At 56.6% G+C, this 25,663-nt stretch overlaps 1 protein-coding gene across 6 annotated transcripts in view; it reads left to right on the top strand.

Annotated features, from left to right (window-relative positions):
• MAPRE3 (microtubule associated protein RP/EB family member 3) overlaps window positions 1-25,663 on the top strand; it is a 69,716-nt gene that overhangs the window by 32,554 nt on the left and 11,499 nt on the right. The window contains exon 1 of one of the 6 annotated variants that reach the window (XM_005313428.5): window positions 2,295-2,916. The exons of 4 other annotated variants lie outside the window; for them this stretch is intronic. The gene's annotated coding sequence lies outside the window, so the exon portion shown is untranslated. Of the gene's footprint in view, window positions 1-2,294; window positions 2,917-25,663 lie in introns of those variants that run through there. One more of the 6 variants, XM_005313429.5, reaches the window with a different exon arrangement.

The raw sequence follows: 25,663 nt of genomic DNA, 5'->3' as shown, positions 1-25,663 counted from the left end.
GTAATGAATATAAGTCAGAAGTGAGGAATTGTAGAAAATTGACAGGGGAAGCAAAGGGACACAAGAATAAATCAGTGACCTGCAGAAGTGTTCAATGGAGATTTCTGTTCTGTATTTGGGGAAAAGCAGATGGGCACCTTCCCCTGCAAGTGACTGAGGCCGCGTCCCCAGACTCCCAGGCCTGCTGGAGTCACTAGGCGGGAATGTCCGCGCCAGGCGGGCAGAGTGCAGCCTCCCGGAGCAGCGCTGTCCCCGTGAGCGGGCCGCAGCCTGGGTGACTGGTTCGCACCGTTCCAGTAGCTCCGGGTGCTGCTGTTCCTATAAATAGGGACAGCTTTGCCATGAATTATTCACAAGGTGCCCTACATTCCCCGGCGTAGAGAACGTCACACCAGGCCGGGGAGTAGGTAGCCCCTCCTTACAGTGCCGCTCGGATCTTCCCACACTGACTGTCAGAGGGGCAGAGCTGGGTTCTCTCTGCCCTCTGGGCTGGCCGCAGGGCTCGTCCGCAGCCGGCGGGTGGGACTGGCAGACCACGAGCAGCACCCGCAGTGCTGTGTGAGGGAGGGCCGCTGGACGGTGCCCTAGTCCTGTGTCCCTTTCCTGCCAGCACCCCGTTCGGAGCCCTTTCCCGGGGCTGCTGGGAGCCACAGAGCCGCTGACCTCAGTGCCTGGCCCTGGGCAGTGACAGAGGCGTCTGTGCTGTGACTCCTGGCGTCAGTGATTGCTCCTTCGCAAACCGGCTGGTTCCCGGGGCTGTCTCCTCTGGGTGGTTTTAGGAAGCTCATGAGGGTGCTGTGGCAGGGGGCGTGTGGTCACTGGAGGAGACGGGGCAGGGCAGATCCTTGCACAGCAGTATCATGGGGAGGTGGAGCAGGCTAGGAGCCCTGGGGCAGAAATGCTGCTTTCCAGGGGTGTCTGCCAGACACTCTCCAGCCTCCATGAGGTGGCAGCACCCCAAGGAGTCATCCCCAGCCCCTCCTGCTTCCCCGTGTTTGACACACCTTCCCTGGGCGCTGGGCTCTGGCCCGGCCTGCCATACTGAAAGGAGCCGTGTTTGGTGGGCCTGTTTACAAACATTATCGTCCACTAGTCTGAGGGAAACTGAGGCACAGAGGTGGGCTGACTTGCCCAAGGGAACGCAGCAGAGCCAGCATTAGAATCCAGTACTGCCTGGTCCCAGCCCTGTGTTCGCTCTGCTGGGCTCCCCTTGCAACCCGGGATGCAGCCGGCAGGAGCTCCAGCGTCTGCTCTGACCAGCGGCCTGTCTGCGTGGGATGCTGGGACATGTAGTCCCCGCCTGACAGCTGGCTTGTTAAGCATGAGGACAGCAGTGGGGCGGGTGTGGGGAGTTTCTGGACAGTGTGTGGCTGGGTGTCAGGCTGTGAGACTGACTCGGGATGGAGGTTACCAGACCACCTGGGTCTCCCAGCTCCGCTCAGGGTTGTGGAGGTCGGCTCTAGCCTTCTCCATCCTGCCCTCTCCCTGGAGCCCTCCCCATGGCACCGTCGCGGGCGCAGCCCCGTGGGAGTGGCAGCGTATGCTGGGCAGAGTCACTGCCGTTGGACTCTGGGTGTGTGGAGGGACTGGCCGTGCAGTTCCTGCCCCCTTCCTGGGAGCCCCCCCCATCTGTGTGGGAGGGGGAGAGCAGAGCTGCAGCCAGGCAATGTGGGGGGAGCAGGACTAGCCCCATGGATCCCCCTTCAGGAAGTTTCAGACCCCTCTGGCCAGTGTGTGAGTAATTTTTCCTCCCCTCCTCCTCCCCCCAAGCCTGTGTCTTCCCATGGTGGGGTGGGGTGGAAGGTGAGTGCTGGAGCAGGTCGGCTGGGGCCCCAGGGCAGAGAGCAAGGCTATTTGGGGAGATTATGTATACCCAACAAGAGAAGCCTGTGTGCTGTCTCTGTCCTCTAAGGACGTACACTCCTCGGGCAGTGCCGGGTCTGGGCTGGGCTCACCGGGGACTGGTCCCCATGGACAAGCACAGCACATGGTGACAGCTGGTCTTTGTTAACCCTCCGTGCGCCATGGGGCTAAGCACAGCAGTGCTGGTCTGTCTGCACTGACCTGGGCACTCAGTCTGCACGATGGCCCCTGTCTCTGTCAGCAGTGTGAGAGCGCCACGTGCAAGCCGTGCCAGACTTTCTGGGCCTGGCCTAGGCGTCCGTGCAGAGGCCTGGGCTGCTGGGGAAAGCCTTCGTTGCTCACTCAGACGCTGCCTCCATCCGTCCCTGAGTCCACTGAACCCCCCTCCAGCTGATCCAGATGGCCACTCCCCCCTTCTTCCAGCCCGTCCTCCGGAGCCGTCTCTGCCGTGCCCCCGCGCGGCTCGCGGTCACTGAGGATTGTCTCTACACCTGTCTAGATCGGAGCACTGTGGCCCGCCCCCCCGTGTTTGGCTGCGGATTGTGCGTTGCTAGGGCAGGGATTGTGCTGCGACCTGTCGCTTGGAACTGTGCGTCTGGCAGGGGGAGTTACAGAGCCTTTGCCGTGGCTGCTGTCTGTGCTAAGCAAGCTGCTGCTGCGTCACTCCCCAGCCCCCACAGCATCCTGAGCCTGGCGCTGCGTTCCTGAGCGGCCGTTTATCGGCCCAGCCTCCTGCCGTCCGGGGAACCCCTGCTCAACCCAGCCTCTCCCCACTAACGTCGTCCTGTTTCAAGGGAGCTGCAGTTACACTGGGGCCTGCATTCGGCTCCAGGGCCACCCGCAGCCTTGCAGAGGACGGACGCTCACATCTGAGGACAGGCCCCGGGAAGTTGGTTCCCTCTTCCCAGCTGCGACCTGGGCTCCTGCAGCAGCTACGGATAGCCCTTTGCTCGTGGAGTGCCATCCAGCCCAGGGCTCGGAAGCACGTGGCAGGACAGGAGGACAGTAGAAGCTAGAGGCGGCCATCGAAACCAGCCCCAGTGCAAGCCCGTGGTGAGGACAGCCCCTTCCCCAAATGCTTTATACGCTAGATGGACAGTGATGCAAGGGCGAGCCGAGGCATAGGGAGGGAAGTGGTCGCCCAAGGCCACACTTACGTTAGTGAATTACCCTCACAGCCCCCGGGGGTTGGGCTCTGCCTCCCTTGCTTCCATTGCAGGTCTGGGGAACAGAGCTGCAGAGGGGAGGTGATTTGCTCAGAGCCGCAGCCTGTCGTCCAGCTCCCGGGCCTCCTTCCCCGGCAAGGGGCAGGACACCGCCAGTCTGGCTCAGGCCCGGGTCCCATCACTGCCCGTGGAGCACCAGTGGCTGCGGAGGAGGGTGCACGAACCCCCAGTAGGGTAGCCTGAGGTAATTGCCCCCCAAGTCTCCCTCTGAGCTCAGGACTCGGGGTTGGCTCGAGCCCCTTCCCTGCTCTGTTGGTAGGTCTGCTCTGCAGCGGGGAGGTGGGATTAGCAGCGTGGGCAGCCAGGCGCCTGCTAACAGCAGTGTGGCTGCAGGGGCAAGGGTGGTGGTGTACCTGGGACAGCAGACGGGATTGTACTCAGGTGGCTAGTCCAAGCCACCCCCTGTGCCTCTGTGATTAGCCAGACGTGTACACCCGCACAGGCTGGGACTCGCACCTCCCAGCCGGTGCTCACGCGGCCTGGCGACTAGCCATGGGAACGCACAAGCAGCGCTGAACAGGCTTTGAGTTCTTCCTAGGGGAGGGGAAGGCAGGTCTGGGCAGACTGGTCGATCCCGGAGCCTTTCTGGTGACGGGCGTCTGTTGGGCTGTACATGCTGTGTGTTGTTCTTGAGTCGGGAGTGTAATTCATTTTTCACAGATTCACAGCAGCGTTTCCACTCGCCGTCCAGGTACTGAGAGCTCTTGAGCTAGGTGACAATTACGGCCCGGCTCAAACAAGCCAGCCTGTCCGATTGGCTCCCTTCCTCTTGTGCTGCTCCGGTGTCGAGGCTGGGAATGTGAAGTGTGCTGTGCTTATGTCTCCATTGTCACCTTGCTCCTGCGCTGAAGGGAGCTGGCTCCACGTTTACACCTGGCAGGGAACGCTGGCAGCGAGCGCAGCTCTCCCCGAATCAGCCGCAGACTCCGGGCTGCTCCACGCTACTGCTTAAATCGCTATGATTTATGTCGCTCAGGGGTGTGAAAACAACGCCCCCCCGAGCGACTTAAGTTACATCGGTGTAAAGCGCTGTCCTCACCGCGCTATGTCAGCGGGCGACGCTCTCCTGCCGACATCGCTTCCGCCTCTCCCGGAGGTGGAGTAATGAGAACTCTCCCGTTGGCATAGCGCGTCTCCAGCAGATGTGCTACAGCTGTGCTGATGTTGCGCGGTAGTGTAGACATGCCCCGTGGAAAGGATCGGCTGGCGCTGGGGTGTAGCGCTCTCGGGGATTATTGGGGATGGTGGGTTGGGATGACTTCTCTAAAGGCCTGTATTGGTGCCAAACACGAGCCCAGCATGAAAGGGGGGAGCACTAGCTCAGGATGGCCTGTGGCTTGGAAGAGACAATGGCAAAGGGGGACGTGGAGACAGCAGTGGTAGTGTAGACGTGTCCCATGCAGACTCCTCTTCCTAGCCAGTCTGGCTGCATTTCTGCAGGGCCCATCACCATGGTATCTGACGGAGGCCAGGCTCTATAGTCCCTGCTCCCAAGCAAACGCTGGTTGTTCCTATAGTTGCTTTTTTGTCGTTTTATCCAGGCTAGTTGTAAACGTGCCCAGTGATGGGGCTCCCAGCCCTTCCCTGGGATAAGATTCCACATCTTGCTGCATCGTAACATAGGGGTGTCATCTGGGATCTGTGGCAGTCTCGCGCAGCGGGTAGTAGAACCTCGGGCGAGTTTCCAAACATAGACGATGATAATTTTCTACCACAAGGTAACTGTATTTGGGCCTTCAGGATGACAGAGAAATATGAAGTGAACACTGGATTGGAAGCTGGCAGCTGCCTTGGGACCAGTGACCGGACCTGATTACATTCAGAATGGGCAAAGAGAGGACAGACCCAGTCAGTAATATATGTCATAGGTGCTTAGAAGGGGCTCATTCCCCACAAGTGAGGGAAATAATGAACAAAACTGATGTGTAGGAAAAATATGAATGAAACTTAGGAGTTGTTTAAAAAGAGGTTGAGATGGCCCAAAAGGCAGAATTTCACAATCAAGAAGGAAAGAGGACAGTGGGGAAGTGAAGGCAGCAATTCAAACAAATAGTAGATAGTATCAGAGGGGTAGCCGTGTTAGTCTGGATCTGTAAAAAGTGAGAGAGAGTCCCATGGCACCTTATAGATGTATTCATAGAATATTAGGGTTGGAAGGGACCTCAGGAGGTCATCTAGTCCAACCCCTGCTCAAAGCAGGACCAATCCCCAGACAGATTTTTACCCTCATTCCCTAAACGGCCCCCTCAAGGATTGAGCTCACAACCCTGGGTTTAGCAGGTCAATGCTCAAACCACTGAGCTATCCCTCTCCCCATGAAAGCTTATGCTCCAGTACCTCTGATAGTCTATAAGGTGCCACAGGACTCTTTGTCGCTTTTTACAAATAGTAGATAGTAATTGATATAAATTAAATGTTATGATGTGTGGAAAATTGATGAGGGAAGCTAAAGAATTCAGGGACAAATCCATGGCTGGCAGGGGTAAGGACGACAAGAAGGCGTTTAAGTATATTAGGAACAAAAGAAACCCTAGCGATGGTATAAGAACATAAGAGTTGCCATAATGGGTCAGACCAATGTCCATCTAGCCCAGTGTCCCATCTACGACACTGGCCTGTACCAGAACATCGGGGGAGTGTACAGAACAGGGCAATTACGGAGTAATTCACCCCCTCGTCACTCCCCGGCTTCTGGCAGTCAGAGATTTAGGGCCTGTGCATGGGGCTGCATCCCTGACCATCTTGGCTAATAGCCATTGATGGACCTATCCTTCAGGAACTTATCCAGTACTTTTTTGAACCCAGTTATACTTTTGGCCTTCACAGCATCCCCTGGCAACGAGTTCCACAGGGTAGTTGTTCGTTGTGTGAAAAAATACTTCCTCTTGTTTGTATAAAACCTGCTGCCTATTAATTTCATTGAGTGACCCCTGGTTTTTGTATTGTATGAAAAGTAGGGCTGGCAAGCGATTAAAAAAAATAATCGTGATTAATCGCACTGTTAAACCATAATATACCACCATTTATTTAAATATTTTTGGATGTTTTCTACATTTTCAAATATATTGATTTCAATTACAACACAGAATACAAAGTGTACAGTGCTCACTTTATATTATTATTTTTATTTCAAATATTTGCACTGTGAAAAACAAAAGAAATAGTATTTTTCAATTCACCTCATACAAGTACTGTAGTGCAATCTCTTTATCATGAAAGTTGAACTTACAAATGTAAAATTATGTACAAAAAAAAACTGCATTCAAAAATAAAACAACGTAAAACTTTAGCGCCTACAAGTCCACTCAGTCCTACTTCTTGTTCAGCCAATCCCTCAGACAAACAAGGTTGGTTACATTTGCAGGACGTAATGCTGCCCGCTTCTTGTTTACAATGTCACCTGACAGTGAGAACAGGCGTTCGCATGGAACTGTTGTAGCCGGCGTCGCAAGATATTTACGTGCAAGATGCGCTAAAGATTCATATGTCCCTTCATGCTTCAACCACCATTCCAGAGGACATGCGTCCATGCTGATAACGAGTTCTGCTCGATAACGATCCAAAGCAGAGCAGACCGACGCATGTTCATTTTCATTATCTGAATCAGATGGCACCAGTAGAAGAGGTTCTGGGTCTGTAGTTTCCACATCGGAGTGTTGCTCTTTTAAGACTTTTGAAAGCATGCTCCACACCTCGTCCCTCTCAGATTTTGGATGGCACTTCAGCTTCTTAAATCTTGGGTCAAGTGCTGTATCCATCCTTAGAAATCTCACATTGGTACCTTCTTTGCGTTTTGTCAAATCTGCTGTGAAAGTGTTCTTACAATGAACAACATGTGCTGGGTCATCATCTGAGACTGCTATAAGATGACATATATGGCAGAATGCAGGTAAAACAGAGATGGGGACATACAATTCTCCTGTCCCCCAAGGAGTTCAGTCATAAATTTAATTAATTTATTATTTTTTTAATAAGCATCATCTGCGTGAAAGCATGTCCTCTGGAATGGTGGCCGAAGCATGAAGGGGCCTACGAATTTTTAGCATATCTGGCACGTAAATACCTTGCAATGCTGGCTACAAAAGTGCCATGCGAACGCCTGTTCTCACTTTCTGGTGACATTATAAATAAGAAGCAGGCAGCAGTATCTCCCATAAACGTAAACAAACTTGTTTGTCTGAGGGATTGGCTGAACAAGAAGTAGGACCGAGTGGACTTGTGGTCTCTAAAATTTTACATTGTTTTATTTTTGAATGCAGTTATTTTTTGTACATAATTCTACATTGGTAAGTTCAACTTTCATGATAAAGAGATTGCACTACAGTACTTGTATGAGGTGAACTGAATACTGTTTCTTTTATCATTTTTTACAGTGCAAATATTTGTAATGATATAAAGTGAGCCCTGTACGCTTTGCATTCTGTGTTGTAATAGAAATCAATATATTTGAAAATGTAGAAAAACATCCAAAAATATTTAATACATTTCAATTGGTATTCTATTGTTTAACAGTGCGATTAATCATGATTAATTTTTTTGAGTTAATCACCTGAGTTAACTGCAATTAATCGACAGTCCTAGTGAAAAGGTAAATATAATTTCTCTGTTCCCTTCTCCACACCGGTCAGGATTGTAGAGACCTCTGTCATCTCTCCCTTTAGTCTTCTCTTTTCTCAACTGAATAGCCCTAAACTGTTTAATCTCTCCTCGTGAGGAAGTAGTTCCATACCCTTGATCCTCATTGCTGCCCTTCTCTGAACCTCTTCCAGTTCCACTCTGTCGTTTGTGAGATGGGGTGCCCAGAGCTGGACGCAGTATTCAAGATGTGGACGCACCATGGATTTATATAGTGGCATCATGATATTTTGTCTAATTTTCTATCCCTTTCAGTAGTTCCTAGCATACTGTTAGCCTTTTTGACCACTGCTGCCCATTGAGCTGAAGTTTTCAGAACTATCCACGGTGACTGTAAAATCTTTCTTACGTGGTACCAGCTAATTTAGAACCCATTTGTATTTTTCCCATGAGCATTTCTTTGCACTTGTCAACACCGAATTTCATCTGCCATTTTGTTGCCCAATCACCCAGTTTTGTGAGATCCTTTTGTAGCTCTTCGCAGTCTGCCTGGGACTTAACTATCTTGGGTAGTTTTGTATCTTCTGCAAATTTTGGCACCTCAGTGTTTACCCCTTTTTTCAGATCACTTTTGAATGTGTTGAACAGCCCTGGTCCTGGTAAAGATCCTTCTCTCCACTGTGAAATCTGACCATTGATTCCTACCCCTTGTTTCCTGTCTTTTAACCAGTTACTGATCGGTGAGAGGGCCTTCCCTCTTATCCCATGGCTCTTTAGTTCCCTTGTAACGATGCTGCCTCTGGTGGGACCCAACTGAGAGTGACAATTCAGGACAAATTGCTCAGAGCAGGGCAGTCACAGCCCAAAGCGGGGTGTCCTTTATTACTCAGGCACCAAACCAGCCAGACAAAGAGGACTTCGGTTTCACCCCACTGGCTAACCACAAGTCACACAAGCAATTCTCTCAGACACTCCAGTTTCACCACCAGTGCCACTCACTATGGGGAGAGATGGTTATGAAAACCAATACCCCAGTAAAAGAAAAAAAAGGTCCTCTCGATCCCAAAGGACCAAGCCCCAGACCCAGGTCAATATTACACAAGTCAGATCTTACCCTGCATGCCTTGCAGAGTCACAAGGTGTATCTGCCTTCTCTCAATGGGTCAGTTGTAGCTGATGGCCCTTAATGGGCCATCAAGCAGGCTAGGCAGTGCGGATGCCAAATTGTCTGGGATGTCACCCAGAAGCATAGCACAAGTTTGAGATACAGACAGTGTAGAGCCAATACTTATAACTTTAAATACAAAAATGATCCATGCACACAGATAGCGTAATCATAACCAGCAAATCATAACCTTGTCATAGACACCTGATTTCACCTCCTTTGTATAAGATTTGGTGCCACTACAGGACCTTGGTTGCAACAATGATCTCTACGGTCCCAGTTCATATTAATAACATCCCAGATGCCCAGATGGTTGGTGCCGTGGGCCAGTGCAGAAAGGCGGTTGGTTCCTGTCTGCCCCTCGCAATGGGCTGCTCTCTGTAGGGGCAGGCGAGGAGCTTAACTGCATTGTATTTGTTTTGCACTGAGTCTCTTGTGCGTAATAGTGACCCGGATGATTCCCTGTGAGGAATAGCCCTCAGTTTCCGAGCACCCGGCCTCCACCTGCACCCTCTCCGGGTGTGCTATGGCTATCTGCCTCTCCCCCGGGGCCTGTGGGATACAGCCAGCAGCAGTGCGTCTTACGGGAGTGCTGGCAGTGGGGTACAAATGTAGCATGGGCCCTGCCCCCCAGGAGTGAGACACCCCAACATGGCAAGTGGCAGTACTGGCTGAGGTGTGCAGAATCCGGGAGCCTGGAGCATTGCCTCCTGGGACCTGCAGGCAGCCCCTGCGTAGGTACGGGCAGCTGCGTTCTGCTCTGGTTTGTGCAAATCGCATGCAACCCTTTGGCGGCTGGTAAATGACCAGGGTGGCACAGCTCTGGGCACCACGTGGGTGTGCCAGCGGTAAGTGCGTGGTTCACCCCGGCCTTTGCAGGAAGCCTGGTGCTTTGTGGGCTGCTTGGGCCCGCGACACTGTTGGATTTTGTTGGAACAAGGAGGAGATTTGGTGTCAGTGCTCATGGCACTGGAGCCAGGCTGCCCCAGACCATGGCCAGGCGGGTCAGGGCTGGGGGACAGAACGCTGCTCCATGTTACTCGCATGGTATTTCTCACTGCAGCACTATCCCCCCACGCCCCCATGTCCTGATTTCCCAAGCCTGCCATACGGAGTCGTTTCATCTGATCTTATTTTGGTGCATATTGTTTAATAATTAAGTGTGTCTTGCTGCGTGATGCTGTCACACTGCTCTGTGAACAGCGGAACTTGTCACTGCTTTAAGCAGGGATCCTGTTTGTGCACCGGGCCCCAAACGCCCACGCTGGGCAGCGCAGTCTGCGTGGGACGATCCTGTTTGTGCACCGGGCCCCAAACGCCCACGCTGGGCAGCGCAGTCTACGTGGGACGATCCTGTTTGTGCACCGGGCCCCAAACGCCCACGCTGGGCAGCGCAGTCTGCGTGGGACGATCCTGTTTGTGCACCGGGCCCCAAACGCCCACGCTGGGCAGCGCAGTCTGCGTGGGACGATCCTGTTTGTGCACCGGGCCCCAAACGCCCACGCTGGGCAGCGCAGACTGCGTGGGACGATCCTGTTTGTGCACCGGGCCCCAAACGCCCACGCTGGGCAGCGCAGTCTGCGTGGGACGATCCTGTTTGTGCACCGGGCCCCAAACGCCCACGCTGGGCAGCGCAGTCTGCGTGGGACGATCCTGTTTGTGCACCGGGCCCCAAACGCCCACGCTGGGCAGCGCAGTCTGCGTGGGACGATCCTGTTTGTGCACCGGGCCCCAAACGCCCACGCTGGGCAGCGCAGTCTGCGTGGGACGATCCTGTTTGTGCACCGGGCCCCAAACGCCCACGCTGGGCAGCGCAGTCTGCGTGGGACGATCCTGTTTGTGCACCGGGCCCCAAACGCCCACGCTGGGCAGCGCAGTCTGCGTGGGACGATCCTGTTTGTGCACCGGGCCCCAAACGCCCACGCTGGGCAGCGCAGTCTGCGTGGGACGATCCTGTTTGTGCACCGGGCCCCAAACGCCCACGCTGGGCAGCGCAGTCTGCGTGGGACGGTCCTGTTTGTGCACCGGGCCCCAAACGCCCACGCTGGGCAGCGCAGTCTGCGTGGGACGCTTAATCTCTCGTGGGTGCCTGGAAGTGGGACATGATTCCTTGTGACCTGCTTTTGTAGGGCAGCTAAACCTGGCTGGAGCAGTCTGGGGCACTATATTGCAAACCAGAGGAGCTTTGAATCCGACAAGATGGTTGTATCTGCTGCTCTGAGCGGTGATGTTTTCTGTGTGGGTCTCATAGGTAATTGTGGGAGGGGTGGTTTCCTGCACTCCATCTCTAATCCCCGTTCTGAGCAACCCGTCTGCATCTCTGGCAGCAGGACACTGGGGGAGTGAGACAGGCCCAAATCCCCTCTGCGTGCAGCAGGGGACGATGGCCCTAGCAGGAGGTGCCTGTTTCAGGACAGCAGGGGCCCAGAAGCCCTGACAGCTAACTGGAGGGTGAGCTGGCTGGGGGTGGGGCCCTGTGCACTGATCAGGCAGGTCTGTCATGACGGGGTGTGCGACGGTGCTGCCCTTGGGAGCCAGCTGAGGTCACTCGATCAGGATGAACTGCAAACAGACCGGGGCAGACAAACCCCAAACGCTGGTGGATATTCCAATACTTAGATTTACCAACCAGCACAAAATAGCTTCTATAGGACCTCACTGGTTACTGAGAAGTCCAAACAACGCAGTTCCCTTAAAGTGCCCGGCCTCAGGCCTCCGTCCAGACACACCTGTCAGATATGATGATGATTACTGAGAATCTTATCTCATCATATAAAAGAAAAGGTTCTTCCAATCCCAAAGGGTCAGCCACACACCCAGGTTCAATTATAACTTAGATCTCACCCAAAATACACGCTATAGTCAATTCTTATTAACTAAACTAAAATTTATTAAAAAGAAAAGAGCGAGAGTGTTGGTTAAAAGATCAATCTACAGACAGACTTGAATTCAATTATTGAGGTTTAGATACATAGCAGAGATGAGCTTGTAGTTGCCAAAAGTCCTTTTAGAAAGAGTCCAGAGGTTATAGTCCAATGTCCATATTCAGGGTGGCTCCAGTCAGTGACTGGGGATCTCAATCCTTGTGGCTTAAGGTTTCCCCCTCTTGAAACCCAAAGCAGATCTGAGATGCAGCAGGATCGTGTCCCAGGGTTCTTATACATTTCCAGCAGCCTTTTGGCCCGAGAAAACAATAGGCTTAACTCTCCTTCTCCCAAACATCCTGGCAATTAGCACAGGGTAATTTATCCATTAAACAGTTCAGATCCGGGTTACTACAACCTTCAAAGAGACATAGAGACAATAATACTATTTCACTCAAGTATCATCACAAATGTTAATATTCCTTTTTTGATCTTTGAATCAAAGCTATAGCAATAGACAAGACTTGTTGTCTTACATCACAAGCCCTGAGCAAACATCTCCCCTTCTATCTCTAACAATGCCGGCTGCATTTCAAAGCTCTAGTCATTTACAGATCTTCCTAACCAGTCTCTACAGTTCAGCCATGTCAGATCAGTCTGAGAGTTAATTAACTCTTTCTGGCCCTGTCACCTTTCAATGAGATATATTATACTCAGAACGTCACAGAGGGTCTCTGCGTTAGGATTTCGGGAGATGGGGCGTTGGCGGGGGAAGGGAGAGGTCCCCGGGGCATGGAGTTCACTCCCCCAAATCTCTCCATATGTAACCATCGGAAAGCCTAAAGCTTCTGAACCCCACGCTGTGTGGAGGAACCTTTCCGGCTCCCCACCAGAGAGTTCTCAGTACGTAATGAGTCTTGGGAACATGGGGCTTACCAGCCCGGTCAGCCACGGGCCACCTCGTCTGGATCCAGGGGGGCCTGTGTGCGAGAAGGGTGCAGGGAGCCCCCCAGTGCACAGTTAGACTCTCTGTGAAGCCCCCTGAACGTTTGCGGCTGGGCTGGCAGGCCAGCTGGGCGTGTAAGCTCTGTGGGCAGAAGCGCCAAGCATGCTTGGGCGTGCTAAAAATAAATACACAGCTACTCCTGGGGCAGTTGCTGAGTGGAAATAGTTGCTTCTGTGACCCTCCTCCTCCTCCCCAAAATAATCTGCCCCTTGCAAACCTAGCCGGTCCCCCCTCCCAGGCACCTGCTCCCGTTCCCTCTGCTTTCCAGGGCTGAGCGGCGCCTCCTGTCCGTCACACTGCCCAGCCCCGTGCCTTTCCCAGAGCCTAACGCCTGCTCCGGTGAGCGGCCGGGTCTCCCTGGCTCTGAGCCCAAGTGCCCCTTGTTGCTGGGCTCCTTGTACACCGAGATCTTCCGGTCTCACCGCTCAGCAGTGGCTGACGAGTCTCTGCTGTGACCACCCTCATGTGTCTCCACGTGCAAACCCCAGAGACGGGGGCAGAGCAGGAGAGCCTGTGAGTGAGTGGGACGTGCACGCCAGCACCGGCCACACTGCCTGGGCCTCCCTGGCTTCCTCGCTCGGTGCCGGACCGACCCCCCAGCACTGTCGCTGGCACTGCCACCGACCCCCCGCTAGCAGGGCGCTGAGATCTGTGGCTCATTAGGGAGCAGCGGGCAGCCCAGCGCAGGGAGCGGATTGGAGCTACTGGAATCGCTGCCGTCGGCTGGGTTCTTGTCGCTGTCCAGGCCCAGGATATTAGAGAGACAAGGTGAGGGAGGTCCCTCACCCACCTGGGCAGCTTTAACAGTGCAGCCTAGCTGCTGGAGTGTTGCATGCTGGGAGCTGTAGTCTGCGCTCTGCAGGCCTCATGTAGCTACCTTGCTCCAACCCCAGCCCCAGTCAGGATCTCCCCCGCCTCAGCTCACGCGCTGGGGCTATTTGGGGGAGTGCTGGAGATAGCCTGGAATGGGTTTTCGGAGCACGTGCCCTGTGCGGGGGCCGTTCCAGCTGGCTGGCTGCTGGCTGAGCGACACCAGAAGGGCTGCAGACGTCAAAACACAAACACAACGCCCAGGCAGAGCCTGACTCCGCAGATCGGGGCCCGGCCCTGCAGGCGTGGGGCTGCCTTTCGGCCGGCCTCAGTTCATGCCCGAATGGGCTCTGAGCACCAGGCCACGCCACCTGCTGAGAGGGGCCCAGGGGCTGGTGAGGGAATGGTGCGCACTGCCCCGGGGGATACGGTGCTGGTGCCAGGCACTTGCCCTCACTGCTGGTTTGTTTCCAGACATGGTCAACGCGCTGGGTTTGGTCTGCGGCGCAGCCTGGCTGGGCCCTGGCTGTCCTGGAGAAGTGGGGGGTAATAGGTGCCTAGATAAGACAAAACCCCCAATATCGAGACTGTCCTTATAAAATCGGGACATCTGGTCACCCTGCCTCCAAGGAGGGCCTGGGGCTGCGGGAGGCCCAGCAGGGGCTGCTCTCCTTTGGAGCCACTGGACTGAGCTGGTGTCCCGGCAGGCGGCGCTGTGTACACAGCCAGGCCTGACGGCTTGCGGGCCTGGGGAAGGTAACCTCTCCTATTGGACCCACTTCTGCTGGGGAGAGATGCTTTCGAGCCACACACAGCTCGTCTTCAGCTCCCGGAGCGCTGGGTGGCCCGGGCCAGCGCTTGTCTCTGTCCCAACAATCCAAGCTGTTACCTCCCCCACCTCGTTTCTCTGATCTCCTGGGACCCACCCGGCTACAACAGCCCTGCAAAGAGCAGTGCCACTATCCCCTGGCACTTTCCTCCAGCCCCGGGGCAGAGGCAGCGGCTGTGGTGTCTGCCCTGAACTGAACCGTAAGTTGTCCCTGCAGTGGGGCAGAGATGGTGATAGAGTGGTGCTTAGCGGTGCGTGAGCATTCAAAGCACCTGACAGTCACTAACAAAGGAACGGGGCGCTTCTCGCCGGCTGCCCAGCACAGGTGGCTGCGTTGCCCTGGCAGGTGAAGTGATGATGAAAGCTGGCCTTACTGCCCACTGAGACTGAGCACTAAAGCAAGCGGAAGTCAGGCAGTGAGAGGTATTAGATGCAGCCCTAGTTCTCCTCCCCGGTATGCAGCGTGCATGGAGGCACCACCTTCGTTATGTGCTGAGAGCGCAGGGCTTCTCCAGTGAGCTAATCCACGGGCTGGCTGCGGCCTCGGAGCCTGTCTCAGCCAGTGGTACGATCACAGACGCCACACTCGTACGTCTGCACACGGGGCAGAGCTCACGCTGAACTTTCCGCCTCGCACCTGTCCTGGCACCCCTCGCACCTGTCCTGGCACGCCTCGCACCTGTGCTGGCACGCCTCGCACCTGCTGATGCCCTCTCTAAAGAGATCTGTAATTCAGCGAGAGCGCCCTCTGGCCAGCCCCCATCGTCGCAGGGGCGGGAGACAGCAGCTGAACCCTGCCAGCAGTGGCAGAGGGCTAGGAGGCACAGAGCCCCCTCAGCAGTGGTGAGATCTCAGGGGCAGTCTGGGGCCTCTGGTGCCAGGTGTCCAGCTCTCCCCCAGGGCTCCTGGATAAGAGGGTTCTGGGGGGGGGGCAGTGTTTGTTTATTTGCAGGAGCCTCTTCCAGCCCACTTCCCTTTCTCTCTGGTGTCTCCCCAGAGGGCGGGCTGGGCTCCAGGGCAGGCTGGTGGGCACGGGGCTGGATGCTGCGTGCCTTGTGGCTAGGATAAGGGGGGCTGGGACATGCTTCCTTACCCTCCTGAGCCCAGACTCAGCCACTGTGACACTGCCCTGGCCTTCCCCAGCTCCGCTGAGTTACCCGCCCTGCGCTGGGGAGACCGTTCGGGGCTCTGGGGCCCACACTTGAGAACATGCTGGCTGACTGGAAGGGGCGACAGGGCCTGGCAGGGAGAGGCTAAAGAATCTCAGAGACAGCTGAGAGGTGCCTTGATCGGGACCGGCTGGACGGCACGTATGCGGAGAGATTTCTGAGAGCGGGCAGCTCCGGAATCGCAACCAAAGGCAGAACCAGCCCAGGGCTGGGGAGTGAAATGGGACAGATTCCAACAGGCTTTACGCTGCCGGTTATTCATGGTGAGGGGAGTTAACCACTGGGGCCGCTGGCCAAGGGGCCGTGAATTCTCCACCACTCGGAGATGTCACATAGAACTAGATTTCTTTCTAAAATTATTCTTCTTATTTGGGTTACCGTAGCACCTGGGCCCCCCATCATGACCCAGTCAGCCCCCGCATCGTGCTGGGTGCTGGACAGACAGAGAACAGCCAGTCCTTGCCCCATGGGGCTGACAATCAAAGTTTAATGAAACAAGAGAGCCCAGCTGCGGACAGACAGGCAGCCGTGGGAGGACCAGGAGGCAGCGCTGGGCTGCAGCCTCCCCGGGGTCAGGTTTGGCAGGCAAAGGAGAGGTTTGCAGGAGAGCTGGAGTAGCTCGGGGGCTGTTCCCGGAAGGGAGCGGGGCGGGGGACTTGTGTGAAAGGGTGGAGGCTGGCCCCAGGGGCAGATGGGGGTGGGAGGAGACACCTCGGTAGCAGGGCAGCGGTGCTAGGTAGCCTGGGACAGGCCAGAAAGAGCCTCAAGAGTGGAGCTTATGTTTGATAAGCTAGGGAAGAGGCAGGTGACATAAGAACAGCCAGGCTGGGTGAGGCCAATGGTCCATCTAGCCCAGTATCCGGTCTGCCAACAGTGGCCAGTGCCAGGGGCCCCAGAGGGAGTGAACAGAACAGGGAATTGTCCAGTGATCCATCATCTGTCGCCCATTCCCAGCTCCTGGCAAACAGAGGCTAGGGACACCGTCCCTGCCCAGCCTGGCTAACAGCCATTGATGGACCTGTCCTCCAGGAACTTATCTAGTTCTTTTTTGACCCCTGTTATTGTGACGAACTGGGACTGTTCTTAATGTGGTCTTTGAATGCTGGGTGGGGAGTGTTGGCCTGGGAAGGCAGGGGAGTGTGGCTAGGACGGTCTGCATTGGGGGATGAGAGACTGGCCTTGAGGGAAGATACCTGAGCATGTAACATGAGAACCCAGGAAGGGGGTTGGAGGCCAGGTGACACCTTTGCCTGGGAAACTGAACAAAGGCTGGGGGAGGAGCCGGGGAGAGGGGGATGAGAGACGCTGGAGGGAGTTAGAGTTTCAGGAGCTGGCTGGTGTAATGGGGGGGAGCCCAGATGGGGCTCTGACCCCCCAATGGGCCTGTGGTGCCCCTGGGACCCCAAGATGGACATAACTGGGGGGGTCCTGTTGTCTGTGCCTGCAACACCTGTCTTGGACTGTGTTCCTGTCGGCTAAATAAACCTTCTGCTTTACTGGCTGGCTGAGAGTCATGGTGAATCGCAGGAAGCCGGGGGTGCAGGGCCCTGAGTCCCCCCACACTCCGTGACAGTTATAGTCTTGGCCTTCACAACATCCTCTGGCAAAGAGTTCCACAGGTTGACTATGCGTTGTGTGAAGAAATACTTCCTGTTGATTGTTTTAAACCTGCTACCTAGTAATTCATTTGGTGACCCCTAGTTCTTATATTTTGAGAAGGAGTAAATAACACTTCCTTACTTACTGTCTCCACACCAGTCATGATTTTATAGACCTCTATCATATCCCCACCTTAGTTGTCTCTTTTCCAAGCTGAAAAGTCTCAGTCTTATTAATCTCTCCTCATATGGAAGCCGTTCCAGCCCCCTAATAATTTTTGTTGCCCTTTTCTAAACCTTTTTTCCAATTCCCATAGATCTTTTTTGAGATGGGGCGACCACATCTGCACACAGTATTCAAGATGTGGATGTGCCATGGATTTATATAAAGGCAATATGATATTTTCTGTCTCATTATCGATCCCTTTCTTAATGATGCCCAACATCCTGTTCACTTTTTTGACTGCTGCTGCACATTGAGTGGATGTTTTCAGAGAACTATCCACAATGACTCCAAGATCTTTCTTGAGTGGTAACAGCTAATTTAGACCCCATAATTTTATATGTAGAATTGGGATTCTGTTTTCCAATGTGCATCACTTTGCATTTCTCCACATTGAATTTCATCTGCCATTTTCTTGCTCAGTCATCCAGTTTTGTGCCAGGTTTTAGGGTAGCAGCCGTGGTAGTCTCTAAGGTGCCCCAAGTACTCCTGTTCTTTTTCCAGTGTTGAGAGATCCTTTTGTAGCTCTTCGCAGTCTGCCTGGGACTTAACTATCTTGAGTAGTTTTGTATCATCTGATTATTTTGCCACCTCACCATTTACCCCTTTTCCCAGATCATTGATGGATATGTTGAATAGGACTGGGCCCAGTACAGACCCCTGGGGGACACCACTATTTACCTCTCTCCATTCTGAAAACTGACCATTTATTCCTACCCTTTGTTTCCTGTCTTTTAACCAGTTACCAATCCATGAGAGGACCTTCCCTCTTATCCCGGGGCACCTTACTTTGCTTAAGAGCCTTTGCTTGGTGAGGGACCTTGTCAAAGGCTTTCTGAAAATCTAAGTACACTATATCCACTGGATCCTGCCCACTTGTCCACATGCTTGACCCCCTCCAAGAGCAGAATAAAGTGGGGAAGCCAAAGCATGTGGGGGTGGGCAAGGGGTGACACAGTCTCACATCCTAGCTGTGGGGGGTTGAGCTGGAGATGGTTGAGGGGAGGACGAGGATGATGGAGGCCTGGGTCCAGGTGATGGGGGTGACACTCACTGGGGTGGTTGCAGGCGAACCACTGTTGCTGCTGCTAATTTTTCAGAAAAAAAAATGGGGTGGGGGGGAGTCAGGGGGTATTTAACAGCCTGTCTGCCCCCAGCCAAGCTTCCCCTGGGTGTGGGGGGACAGCGACACCCTCCCACCCTGTGAGCTCATTGGGTGTCCCCTCTGCCACCCACGCCGCCCTGTGGGGCTCGCTGCTCTGAACCAGACAGGCAAGCACCCCCCTCCCGCAGCAATCACCTCCCCCGGCAGTCTCCCACTCAGGGCTGTGCTGACCCTGGATACGGCCGGGTCCCCCCGCTGGGCCGTGGGGGGCTGATTGCACTGGGACTGGGGGGAGCCCCACAGAGGGTGGGGGAACTGTCCAGGCTGGCTGAAGCTCAGGGGCTGGCTCAGCTCTGACACCTGGGACCCCCGCCCCCCACACTGCCCCTTTGCCCACTCTGTGCCGCTTGGCAGCCGGGGTGTGACTTGCCCCAGGCTTCCCCCTTTGCCATTGGGCTCCATGGCTGCTTGGTCTCCGGTGTCCCCTTTCTCCGCCCCTCCCTGGAAATCCCGTACCCCTCTCCCAGCACGGCGGTGCCCGCGGCTCGGCCTGGCTGAGGCTGGCAGGGAGGGGAATCGGCAGGTCCCCGGCTCTCGCTGGCAGGGGAAGGGGATGACTCGCCAGGGGCCGGGGGGGGGGCGTTGGCTGCACCGTGCCAGCTCGAAGCACTCTGCTTAACCCCTCAGTCGCCGCTGCGGAGCGTGTGCAGACTGCTGGGCTGGCGTGTGCCCCGGCCAGTGCGGGCGTGGCTAGGAGGGGGTTAATGTGGGCTTGCCAGCTGGAGCGCCTGACCCCAATAAAGTCCTGGGCAGATGCTGCCGGCCTGAGCCTTTGTAATGTGCCCTGGGGCCGATCTCAGGCCGGATTAAGAAGCGATTGAGGCTGAAACGGGGACCCCCCGTAAGCAGCTTATCCGCTTAAGGTTTCCCCAGGAGCCCCCCGCACAGAGTGACTCCTGGCAGGGCCGCTCCACCCCGCGGGCTGGCTCAGGGCCGCTCCACCCTGGCTCCAGCCCTTCTGGACGGCAACCCATGTGCTGCAGCCAGCCAGCCGCCTCCCAGGCCTGGGCTGAGATCCTCCTTCCGGCACCGGACAGGGCCCCCATGGCCGCCCCCCGCTGGGTCCGAGCCTGCGTCCGGCGCAGGGGCAGCCGCCTTGTCCCTGCACGGTGTGGCCAGTGCGTGCTGGGCCGCAGGCTACAAGGGCTTCCGTCGGGTGGGGAGCACAGCTGGCCCTCGGGCTCCCAGGCAGCGGCTAGCAGGGCCTTGCTGACCCCCAGGCCACGCTGGCCAGAGCCCACTGCTGAGCACTGCGCCCTGGGGACTGGTCCCTGAGGGGTCACTGGGATAGCCCAGAGCCGGGGCACACCCCCGGAGGGATCGCCCGGCTTGGGCCACGGGGGGCCGAGTAGGGATTGGTGCAGGGTAGTGGGGGCATGCCGCCTCCCCTCCCATGGGGCCGGGATCCGCCGGACAGCACAGCCGGATCCGGCTACAGCTGGTGCTGCCCACGTGAGGACCCAGGCCCCGGGCCCAGGGACACGCACACGTCCTCCCGCCCTGTCAGTGCCTCTGGCTCCGCCTCGGCCCCCCAGCCATGGAGGGAGGGGCCTCCATTGCTGGCAGATCTCAGGGGGCGCTTGGCTCATTCCCAGGGAGTGGCAGGTCTGAGAGAGGCCACGGGCCAGCTGGAGGGCAAGCTCCCCTCCCCCCCCAGCAGCCCCCAAATCACATGGGTGAGCCTGGCTGGGCCCTGGGGGGGGTGGGGGCGCAGCTTGTCTGTCCCCCTAGGAGCCAGGCTGCACCTGGAGATGTTTTCAGGTTGTGTCAGGTCTGGGCCTAAATGTTCCAGCACAGGGCCCCCAGCCCTTCCCGGGGAGACCCCCCCCCCCCCCGCCGAACCCATCTCCCTGCTGGGGAGTGACGGAGCCCCCAGCCCTTCCCGGGGAGACCCCCTGCCCCCTCCGCCAGACCCATCTCCCTGCTGGGGAGTGATGGAGCCCCCAGCCCTTCCCGGGGAGACCCCCTGCCCCCCCCGCCAGACCCATCTCCCTGCTGGGGAGTGACGGAGCCCCCAGCCCTTCCCGGGGAGACACCCCCCCCCCCGCCAGATCCATCTCCCTGCTGGGGAGTGACGGAGCCCCCAGCCCTTCCCGGGGAGACCCCCCCCCGCCAGACCCATCTCCCTGCTGGGGAGTGACGGAGCCCCCAGCCCTTCCCGGGGAGACCCCCCCCCCCGCCAGGGAGTCTCTCCCAAGGTCCAATCGCACCCCATCCCTCCTTCCCCCACCAGGTTTCCCCCAGCCAGTACCCTCCCCCCCCCAGACCTGTGTCCCGTCCCTCCAGCCTGCCCTGCCCTTTGTGTGCGGGAGGCCGGTGTCGAGGTGCCCTCAGCCCTGCCATCTGATTGGCTGAGAAGGGGGGGCTCTGTGACACAGCGGCTCAGTGCCCCGAGGGGGGGGGGCATGGCCCTGTTGAGGTACTGGGGCCGCTGCAGGCCGGAGCCTCGTCCAGGTGACTCTGCTGGGAGCGCTGGGGGCTGCCTCTCCTGGGGTGGGGGCTGCCGGTGGGGGAGGGCGGGGGCTGCCTGGCAGCCCTGCCAGCCCCAGGGGCCGGGCACAGAGGGGCTGTGTACAAACAGGGCTGCTCTCTCCCTGCCCCCCCCCGGGGGGGCTGCTCGCTTCCTCTGCCTGGGGCTGCCCTCCTCCCCCCCCGACTGTTCACTGCCCCCCTGGGCTGCCCTCTTCCTCCCCCCACCCAGGGCTGCCTGCTTCCCCCTGCTGGCCACGGGGCAAGCTCCCAGCCTGGGCGGAGAGACCGGCACTAGTGGGGTTGAGCTATTAGTCCCGTGTGGACGCAGCGGCCGGGCAGAGATCCTGGTTTACACCCGCGCGCAGGCTAGGGGTCCGGGGGGCTGTTTTAGCAGCAGCACCCACACTGCCAGTTTTAGGCACTGGCTGGAGCCCCACTAGTGCCTGTCTGTCTGTCCAGCCTGGGTCCCCGCTGCAGTGTAGACAGCTGCCAGGCGCCTGGTGCTGCCTTACGAGGGGCTCCCCCTGCTGGTGAGATTGAAATGTGCTGGGGGAGCCAGAAAGCCGGAGCGGTGCAAATCCAGGCCAGGGCTCCCTCTGCCCCACGGCACATGGGGTGGCTCTGCATTGGCCCCATGGAGAGAGGGGAACCACTCCAGCCCCAGGGAGGAGGGGGCAGCTTGCCTCGCGGCATGACTGACAGCAGCCTCACCCCGGCTGGGTCCTGGCTGCTCCCGTGGTGGGACCTCCGGAGAAAGTTTAGGTGCTGGGGGGCGCGGAGTGGGGGCTCACCGGGGGGGCTGTGCGGGGGGGCGCGGAGTGGGGGCTCACCGGGGGGCGCTGTGCTGGGGGTGGCGGAGTGGGGGCTCACCGGGGGGCGCTGTGCGGGGGGGTGCAGAGTGGGGGCTCACCGGGGGGCGCTGTGCGGGGGGGGCATTGAGGGGGGGCTCACCGGGGGGCTGTGCAGGGGGGCATGGAATGGGGGCTCACTGGGGGGTGCTGTGCGGGGGGGCATGGAGTGGGGGCTCACCGGGGGGGGCGCTGTGCATGGGTTCACAGTGGGGGCTCGCGGGGGTGTGTGGAGTGGGGGCTCAGCGGGGGGGGCGCTGTGCATGGGTTCACAGTGGGGGCTCACCGGGGGGCGCTGTGCGGGGGGGCGCGGAGTGGGGGGGCGCGGAGTGGGGGCTCACCGGGGGCACAGTGCTGGGGGTGGAGGAGTGGGGGCTCACCGGGGGGGATGGAGTGGGGGCTCACTGGGGGGGCACGGAGTGGGGGCTCAAAGGGGGCGCTGTGCTGGGGATCACACTGGGGCAGAGGATCTGCAAGTGATTTTGTTGCTATAGCCCGTTGGGATGCATGTGAATCAGCTGAGAACTGACTGCCTGGTTCGTCCGTCTGTCCGTCCGTCCGTCCGTCCGTCTCCACTTCCTGACCCGTCTCCATGGCTGGCCTGGCAGCAGGGCCGGATTAACTGTTTGCTGGGAGCACCCATGGGGAAAAATTGGTGGGTGCTCTGCACCCACCGGCAGCTCCCTGCCCCGCCCCCCCAGCTCACCTCCGCTCCACCTCCTCCCCTGAGCGCGTTACCACGTCCTGCTTCTCCCCCCACCCTCCCAGCACTTGCACCGCGAAACAGCTGTTTCGCGCGGCAAACCAGGGAAGGGGAGGAGGGGAAACACAGTGCGCTTGGGGAAGGAGGTGAGGATTTGGGGAGGGGCCCAATAGGGGCAGGGAGGGGCGGTGTTAGGGTGGGGGCTTTGGGGCAGGGGTTGGGGCGGGAGTGCGAGCACCCACCGGAGCAGAAAAAAGTGGCACTTGTGATAGCAGAAACGGTATCATCTTGAACATCGTGTTTATAACTACGGTGATATGTTGTATTACTCGGAGCAGTTGTCTGTATTTAACCCATTAGGCTCTGGCCTGCGGGAGGGGGACTCTAACCTGCTGGGAAGTAGCTGTTTGTCTGTGCAAAAGAGCAGTTGGTCTGGGAATGAAGTGTCTGAATGTCTGTCTAATGTCTCAGAAGTGAATCTGGAGCTAGATCAAGCGCAGAAAGATCCCATTGGCCAGGACAGTGTTTCTCAGGAGCAGATTAAAGTGGATGGTCAGGTGCAAGCCGTAGCTGAGGAAGGAAAGGGGAGATTTTGGGCGGGTGATGGATTGGTGGCTGATACAGCTTGGAAAAGGGAACCTGAAAAGGGTAACTGTGATTTGCTGGCAGTAGCTCAGTGTCGTGAGAAGAGCGGCAGCGTATCTGTTGGGAGTGGCAAGGTGCCTGGTAAGGAAAGCGTGGAGGAGCCTGGGCAGCCTTGTGAGCTGCTGGGTTTATCTAGTCAGCAGTTTGGGAAGGCCAGGAGAGTGGAAGATGAGTGTCCCTATCCCTTACCTGTTTCCTGTGTGGAGAACTGTGACAGTGAAGGAAATGTGCCTGTCTCTGTCGGGTATTGACTTGCCTATGGAGGAAGCTACCTCGGTCTCCAAGCAGTTGTCTGTGAACAGCCCGGTGTGCTGGGACAAGGGAAAGGAGATCCCGAGCTGTGTGTCTGGTAAAGGGGAAGATTTCTCCAGCTCTTCTTTGTTTGTGAAGCAAACAGAAAGTGCTTCTCAGTTTCTGCTATTTGACACGTTATCAGTGGTCCCAGAGTTGGTTCTGGATACAGCTAAATCATAGAATATCAGGATTGGACGGGACCTCAGGAGGTATCTAGTCCAACCCCCTGCTCAAAGCAGGACCAACCCCAACTAAATCATCCCAGCCAGGGCTTTGTCAAGCCGGGCCTTAAAAACCTCTAAGGAAGGAGATTCCACCACCTCCCTAGGTAACGCATTCCAGTGCTTCACCACCCTCCTAGTGAAATAGTGTTTCTTAATATCCAACCTGGACCTCCCCCACTGCAACTTGAGACCATTGCTCCTTGTTCTGTCATCTGCCACCACTGAGAACAGCCGAGCTCCATCCTCTTTGGAACCCCCCTTCAGGTAGTTGAAAGCTGCTATCAAATCCCCCCTCGTTCTTCTCTTCTGGAGACTAAACAATCCCAGTTCCCTGAACCTCTCCTCATAAGTCATGTGCTCCAGACCCTTAATCATTTTTGTTGCCCTCTGCTGGACTCTCTCCAATTTTTCCACATCCTTTCTGTAGTGTGGGGCCCAAAACTGGACACAGTACTCCAGATGAGGCCTCACCAGTGCCGAATAGAGGGGAATGATCATGTTCCTCGATCTGCTGGCAATGCCCCTACTTATACAGCTCAAAATGCCGTTAGCCTTCTTGGCAACAAGGGCACACTGTCAACTCGTATCCAGCTTCTCATCCACTGTGACCCCTAGGTCCTTTTCTGCAGAACTGCTACCTAGCCACTCGGTCCCTAGTCTGTAGCAGTGCATGGGATTCTTCCGTCCTAAGTGCAGGACTCTGCACTTGTCCTTGTTGAACCTCAGCAGGTTTGTTTTGGCCCAATCCTCTAATTTGTCTAGGTCCCTCTGTATCCAATCCCTACCCTCCAGCATATCTACCACTCCTCCCAGTTTAGTGTCATCTGCAAACTTGCTGAGTGTGCAGTCCACACCATCCTCCAGATCGTTAATAAAGATATTAAACAAAACCGGCCCCAGGACCGACCCTTGGGGCACTCCGCTTGAAACCGGCTGCCAACTAGACATGGAGCCATTGATCACTACCCGTTGAGCCCGACGATCTAGCCAGCTTTCTATCCACCTTACAGTCCATTCATCCAGCCCATACTTCTTTAACTTGGCGGCAAGAATCAGGGCTGGCTCCAGGCACCAGCTTAACAAGCAGGTGCTTGGGGCGGCCAAGGGAGAGGGGCGGCACGTGCGGCAATTCGGGGGCGGCAGGTCCCTCACTCCCTCTAGGAGCGAAGGACCTGCTGCTGAACTGCCGCCGCCGATAGCGGCTTTTTTTTTTTCCAATTGCCGCCACCGATCGCAATCGTGGCTTTTGTTTGTTTGTTTGTTTGTTTGGGGCGGCAGAAATGCTGGAGCCGGCCCTGGCAAGAATACTGTGGGAGACCGTATCAAAAGCTTTGCTAAAGTCAAGGAATAACACGTCCACTGCTTTCCCCTCATCCACAGAGTCAGTTATCTCCTCATAGAAGGCAATTAGGTTAGTCAGGCACGACTTGCCCTTGGTGAATCCATGCTGACTGTTCCTGATCAGGAAGGGAATGGTCCTAAGTCTGTGTCTGCTGGGGAGAATGGCACCGTAACTAGGTTGCATCCAGTTAGTGTCTTAGCAAAATCCCAGAGACCAGACAATTCTGGTGCTTGTGTTTTGCCTGTTGCTAGTATGTTGCTGGGAAAGGGTGTAGCGGCTGTGTGTAATCAGGGTGATACCCTAGCCAGGGCACAAGGAGAGCATGAAGGTGATTGGATTGTGTTACCCACTGACAGTTTGGAAACTTGTAGCAAGAAGGAAAAGATTCCTGAGCTTGTGTGTGGCAAAGGGAGGGAGAATGCGTCTGCCCTTGTGACTATGGAATCGAGCAGTTTGCCGGAGAGGGGATGGTGTAGGAATCCGCCAGACGGGCCCGAGGGGATTCTGGATGGAAGTGAAACTCAGGAGTTGGTAGTGGCTCAGCAGAGCGATGCTTCTGTGGAGCATGGTAGAGGGAAATTGGTGCTTAGAAAGATTCCCGGAGCGAAAAATGTTCATGGCAGTCTGTGCAAGCAGTTTCTG

This window comes from Chrysemys picta, chromosome 3, assembly GCF_011386835.1.
Source record: "Chrysemys picta bellii isolate R12L10 chromosome 3, ASM1138683v2, whole genome shotgun sequence".
In the NCBI taxonomy this organism is placed as follows: domain Eukaryota; kingdom Metazoa; phylum Chordata; order Testudines; family Emydidae; genus Chrysemys; species Chrysemys picta.
The sequence above is the reverse complement of the archived record's forward strand: the minus strand, read 5'-3'. Positions and strand labels throughout refer to the sequence as shown.